This window comes from Schistocerca piceifrons, chromosome 3, assembly GCF_021461385.2.
Source record: "Schistocerca piceifrons isolate TAMUIC-IGC-003096 chromosome 3, iqSchPice1.1, whole genome shotgun sequence".
Taxonomy (NCBI): Eukaryota; Metazoa; Arthropoda; class Insecta; order Orthoptera; family Acrididae; genus Schistocerca; species Schistocerca piceifrons.
This window is the reverse complement of record NC_060140.1, coordinates 560,173,636-560,180,945: the sequence shown is the minus strand read 5'-3', so window position 1 is coordinate 560,180,945 and position 7,310 is coordinate 560,173,636.

The following is a 7,310-nucleotide window of genomic DNA, read 5'->3' as shown; positions in this document are numbered from 1 at the left end:
TTTCGCGCAAACGATCAAGGACATATTTGAAGTATTCCTGGTTAATTGTCTGTCCTCCAGGGGTAAATTTCTGTCCTCCAGAAATTCATGATGCACAATACTGGTAGAATCGAATAGTCAAAAACATTGTCTTCACCTACGATTGTGTTTGGAGTGCTTTTTTCGGTCATGGTGAACCTGGAGTCTTCCACTGCGAAGACTGCACTTTGGTTTCAGGATCATACCCATATACCCACGATTTGTCACCTGTGATTACCCTATTTAACAAGTTTAAAGAATTCCCTTTAGCACTCATGTGGATGACCTCACACTTTTCGTTATTTAGGGTCAACTGCCATTTCTCGCACCATTCAGATATCTTTTCTAAATCGTTAGTATGTTGAGATTAATGCTTGAATAAGATAACTAATTGCAGCAGGGTGCTTTGTTATGTTGAAAAATGGATAACGGATATTGAAGAGGATGTAAACAGTACTAGATATGCTTTAAGAGAGGTATAATTAGTACTAATCATAAAAGGGCATTTTGTTGTGATGAAAAAGGATTAATTAATTTTGATATAGTGACATATAGGTAACCAGATGTGACTAATAAGAGGAACTAATTATTATATTGAACCTAATGAACCCTAGATCTTGCCATTGGGGATTGGCTTGCGTACCTAAGCGATAAAAATAGACGTACTGCAGGTGCCGCCACAGTGGAGAGGTATCTGTTGAGAGGTCAGACATATGTGTGGTTTCCAAAGAAGGGCAGCAGTCTCCAGTAGTTGCAGGGGTAACATTCTGGATGACTGACTGATCTGGCCTTGTTATCAACGAAAATGTACTTGCTGTGTTGGTACTGTGAAAGGCTAAAAGCAAGGAGAAATTGCAACTCTAATCTTTCCTGAGGGCATGCAGCTCTGCTGTCTGATTAAGTGATAATGGCATTCTCATGGGTAAAATATTCCAAAGGTAAAATAGTGCCCCATTCGAATCTGCTGGTGGGAACTACTCAAGAGGATATCTTCATCAGGAGAAGTAAATCTGGCGTTCTACGAATGGGAATGTAAAATGTTACTTCCCTCAATCCTGGTAGTTGGAAAAATTAAAAAGCGGAATGGAGATGCTGAAGTTAGATATAGTGGGAATTAGTGAAGTTCGGTGGCAGGACGAACAGGACTTCTCATCAGGTGAGTACAGGGCCATAATTAAAAAAACGGGTAGGGCTAACGGAGGAGTAGGCTTAATAATCATTAAGATGATATGAAAGCAGGTAAGCTACAATGAACAGTATATTGAACGCATTACTGTAGCTAAGATAGACACAAAGCGTACGTCCATCACGGTAGTACAACTTTATATCCCAACTAGAACAGTAGATGATTAAGAGACTGATTGAGAGATTGTGTGGAGAGATAAAAGAAATTACCCAGATACTTAAGACAAACGAAAATGTAACTGTGATTCCCCAAATAGATGGTAGGAAAAGAAAGGGAAGGAAAATTTGTAGGTGAATATAGACGGGGCGAATGTAAAGAAAGGGAAGCTGTCTGGTAGAATTTTGCACCGAACGTAACACTGCTAACATTTGGTTTAAGAACCATGGAACAGTGTTGTACATGTGGAAATGACCTAGAGGTATTGGATGGTTTCACATTGATTATATAATAGGAAGACAGAGATTTCCCAATCATACTTTAAATTGGAAGACATTTCCAGGATCAGATGTATTCTCTGACCACAATTTAATGTTTATGAATTGTGGATTAAAATCAAAGACATATTAAAACTTTAGGTAATTAGGGAGATAGGATCTGGATAACTTGAAAAACTAGAGGTTGCTGAGAGTTTCAGAGGGTGCCTTAGGCAACGTTTGACTAGAACAGGGTAAAGCAATACAGTAGAAAACGCATGGGTAGTTCTGAGAGACGAAATAGATAAGGCAGCAGAGTAAAATAGGTAAAAATATAATGCCTAGTAGAAATCATTGGATAACCCAGGAGATACAGAATTTAACTGATTAAAGGAGAAAATACAAACATGCAGCAAATGAAGCAGACGAAAGGGATTATAAACGTCCAAAAATTACGTTGACAAGAAGCGAAAAATTGCTAACCAGGAATAGCCAGACAACAAATATAAGGATATAGGAGCATATTTCGCTAGGGGAAAGATAGATATCGCCTACAGGAAAATAAAAGAGGCATTTGGAGAAAAGAGGAGCAGCTGTATAAATATCATTTGCTCTGATGGAAAAACAAATGTTAAGCACAGGAGGGAAAGCTGAAAGGCGAAAGGAGTATCTACAAGGTCTATACAACGGAGGTCAACTCCAAGGTGATTTTACAGAAATGAGAAAGGACTTCGATGAAGATACGATGGTAGATATGTTATTGCCAGTGGAATTTGACAGAGGACTGTAAGATTTAAGTCGAAACAAGGCCCTGGAAGTAGATGACTTTCCATCAGAACTACTGATAGCCCTGAGAGAAGTAGCCATCATAGAACTCTTCCACCTGGTGTGCAGGCCCCATCCTTCAACAATAATGAAATACTTTCATTTCCAAAGAAAGCATAAGCCTTTGTACATCACTATTAGTTTAACTAATCATGGTTGCATAGAAGTAACACGAATTCAGTACAGAAGAATGGAAAAACTGGTAGAAGTTGACCACGAGTATGATGGTTTTGACTTCTGGAGAAATGAAGGAACACTTAAAGCGTACTGATCCTAGAAAGTAGGTTAAAGAAGGTAAAGCTACGTTTATAGGATTTGTAGATATAGAGAAATCTGTTGCCAGTGTTGACTCTAATACTCACTTCGAAATTCTGAAGGTAGCGGGAGTAAAATAAAGGTGTCAAAAGGCTGCGTACAATTTCTACAGAAATACTCGGGACACAAGAAACATATTACGATAACTCAGTTATTTAAAGAGAAAAGTAATGATATTTGTGGCTTTTCTGAGTTTGCTCGTTTATGAAACTGGTCAGTAAAGCTATTAAGTTGCATTCCGTACAATGTAAAATACATTGGACAGCGCGGTTTGATTCTGATATTGACCTGCCTGTAACATATCTCAGGCAATCGAAAGACAATACATTTATGTGTGCCTGCAAAATTATATCATTCTACAGCACATAGTTCATGAGATATGACGTCATGAACATTGAGCTGCATTAAAATGAAACAGTAGGGCGAAATTCATTGCAGACACTGATGAAACATGTCTACAAATACGTGTACAAATACGTGTGAAATACCTTAATCGTGCTAAATATATCTGACATGTGCACATGCAAGCAAAGTCACGAGTAAAAAGCTTATCCTAAACCCCTGGAATTATTTAAACCAAATATGATACCCATAGCAGTTACAATAAGGAAATAAGTACTGTGGAGATAAAAGCCATCACTCTCCTACTGTGATTAGGGTGTTAACGTGGAAGGAGGAGTGGGGAGGAGGAGATGGAGAGACAGCAGGGTCGAAGGAGGAGATGGGCACAGATATCGAGGAGGAGGAGATGGACAGAGGGGGGAAGGGGAAACGAACAGAGAGAGGAGAGAGAAAATGGGTGGAAAAAAGAAAGATAAGATGGACAGAAACAGAGAGAGGAAGATATAGACAGAGAGAGGGAAGGATTAGATTAACAGACAGAGGTGGAGGAGTAAATGGACGCTGAAGTGGAGGACATGGATAGAGAGAAAGTGAGCAGGAGATGGACAGAGGAGAGGAAGAGAGGTGATAGACAGGGAGAGGGGGAGAATGAGTTGGATAGAGAGAGGAGGAGGAGGAGGTGGGCAGAGAGAGGGGTAAGGAAGAGACGGACAAAGAGAGGGTGGGTTGGAGATGGAGTTAGAAGGGAGGAGGATGAGATGGGCAGAAGAAGAAGGAGCAGATCTACGCACGGGAGGAGTAAATTGACAGTGAGAGGGGGGAAGGAGAAAACAGACAGAGAATGGGGGTGGAGGAGGTAGGTAGGTATGGAGATGAATTGGAGGAGAGGGCAGAGGGGAGGCGATGGAAGAGATGACAGTGACTGGGGAAAGGAGGAAATGGACTAATAAAACATTCGGAATAAATACATACCTGGGCAATGCCGTGTACTCAGCTATCTCTCTAAAAATGCCTGAGAATACGTCATAGTCCTAAAACCAGGAAATAGATACTAAAAGCTGGGCAATGCTGTGTACTCAGCTATCTCTAAAAATGCCTAAGAGTACATCATAGTCCTAAGATCAGGAAATAGATACTAAAAGCTGTAAACCATTATCACTATTGTGTGATTTATATAAAATCCTTGAAAAAAAAAATCTTGCTCAATTCCTTATAGTCTGCTAGGGTCCAGCATTTATTCCCCAAGAAGCAGATATCAAATCAGCTTTTTTATGTAATCCAGCAAAGGATACCTTCTATATAAAATGTTATAAATTCTACGTGTCATCAAGCTAACAGTTTGCTATGGCGTGGTTTATCTGTTCCTCCTACAGAAAATGTCCATCTTGTAGGGATTGTCTTTTTTTGTAGCCAATGTTTTCCGACTTGGTGAGCTGCAGTAGCATCAGTCGCATTACACGTATCGAAGGGTGTATCTAATGTTTTCTATTTTCGTGATTACGTAGATTTTAAATGCGAGATAGTTAAGTGAAAACTTCGATAAATTGCTGTTTTTTTTTTCTATAAAACACCGATTATTCCATTCTACTCCGAAGTTACAGTTTCGGTATGCCCACGCACACAAAGTCACCCACAATAGCCAGCTTACGGTAACTAACCGAACCTGTTACTAGAAAGATTACAGAACATATGATCTGTAGCAGAATGCTCACTCACATCTTCCACAACGCGATCCCTTGAAAGGTTCAGTTCTCGGTCCAAACTAGCAGAATACACCACGCAGATTTTTGGTTCACCCAGAATTCACAGTTTATGCAGAAAACCCAAAATTTCGTTCGTTTTTACTCTCTCTTTCGCAATGACTTCGCAGCATTCCAAGAACAAATTTAATTATACTTATTCAGAGTTCATAATACTCGTACACACACACTAACAACATGGTGTTTAAATTGTCTTTAGACTCCACACAGCAGTTCTTATAGACTACAAAAACACGTGAATATGTTGTCTTCCGAACGCCTGAGATATGTTGCAGGCAGGGCAATATCAGAATTAAACCGCGCTATCCCATTAGTTTTACATTGTGCGAAATGCAACTTAATAGCTTTCCTGACCAGTTTCATAAACGAACAAATTCAGAAAAACCACAAACATCATTATTTCTCTCTTTAAATAACTGAGTTATTGTTATATGTTTCTTGTGTCCCGAGCATCGGAAACTGGCGAATTTCTGTAGAAATTGTAAGCAGCCTTTCGCCCCTATATTTTACCCCCGCTGCCTTCAGAATTTCAAAGGGAGTGTTCCAGTCAACATTGGAAAAAGCTTCCTCTACGTCTACAAATCCTATAATCGTAGCTTTGTCTTTCTTTAACCTACTTTCTAAGATAAGTCGTAGGATCAGTACACTTTACATGTTTGTTCATTTCTCCAGAATTCAAAATCATCACCCTCGGGGTCAACTTCTACCAGTTTTTCCATTCTTCTGTACTGAATTCGTGTTACTGCTTTGCAACCATGATTTGTTAAACTAATAGTGATGTACAAAGGCTTACGCTTTCTTTGGAAATGAAATTATTACATTATTCTTGAAGGTATATGTGAATACTGTATGCAAAATATGTCGTGAATATAGTTAGTAGTAAAGGAGCAATAAATTAAAACGTCATGCGACAATTTTAATGCATGAAAGAGAAAAATAGTTAACCTGAACTTTTTCCCATTCATCAGTTTGTGGGGATCGTCTGCTAGAAAATGTTTTGTAAAGCTCTGAAACCATGTGTAACCTTCGTTGCAAGTCTCTAAGTGCTCTCATTCATCGTCATCCATGTCCTATTGTTAGGTACGCGCTTCTTACCCCCCACACCCAGCGATTCTTTCTATACAATGTGTAATATGAGCACCACAATCTTTGGAGAAGATGTGGGAAACCACATACATACATATATACGTAAATTCACTTATAAAATATTTATAGATTGAAGGATCCGAAACGTATTATCTGCGGCGTTCTGCATCTACAACCACATCTATATTCCGCAAGCCACCTGAGAGTGAGTGACGGAGGATATTTTTACTCCCAGTGTATTTTCCACCATTTTCTGTTCAGTACACAAATGGCGAGTAAGATAAAAATTGTTGGTAATGATCCGTACGACAACTAATACCTCTGATTCCCTCCTCGTGCTCATTTCGTGAGATGAATCTGATTTTCGAAATTTCAACAGAAAATTTCCGTAACGCTCTCCCAGCAAGTAAACGATTCCGTGATGAAACACGCCGCTCTTCGTTGGATATTCTGTATCTCGTTTGTATGAATCCTACGTATCAAAGGTCCCACACTTATGCGCAACAGTCGAGAATCAATCGAACAAACAGTTTTCAGCGACTTCTATCTTGGATGAATTACGTCTTCTTAAGGTTTTCCAATGATTATCAGTCTTGGGCCTGCTTTTACTACTATTGGTTTTGCGTGGATATTCCACTCTATGTCGCTCCGGACAGTCTTTGCCATTTTACGGTAGTTAGTGTCTCCAGTGATTTATCATCAGTAATCGAACATTAATGGATCTCTTGCACTATTTATACGCGATGCGAATACATTTATTTTAGTTCAGGGTTAATGGTCAGTCCCTCCTAGAGTCGACGATCCTTTGCAGCTCCTGCAGCATATCACTACAGTCTTCTGACGCTGCAACCTTCCTGTAGAGATCAGCATCGTCCACTGCATCATTATATAAACTGTAAATTGTAGCAGCCCTGTAACACTCACTTGAGTAACTCCGAATATTATCTTTACCTTTACTGATTTTGTACCGTTAAGAACAACGTGTTAACTTCTGTCTGCAAAATCGATGTACAATCACAAATTTGATCCACTTCTTCGTATGCTCGAATTATTTTCACTAAATGACAGTGTGGAACTAAATCGAATGCCTTCCGGAAATTAAGGAACACAGCATTAATGTGACAGAACGTCTGTTTGCGGAATCCATGTTGATTTTTGTAGACGAGATCTTCGTTCTGCAAAGACGCCATTATGCGTGAGCATAAAACGTGTTCCATATCTCAACAACAGATTGACGTCCACAATATAGGCCTAGCATTTTTCTCCTCTCTCTGATAGCCTTTCTTGGAAACGGGAGTGTCCTAATGTTTTTCCAATCGCTAGGAACCCTGCGTTCGTCCACTGACCTTCGATAAACTACTGTTA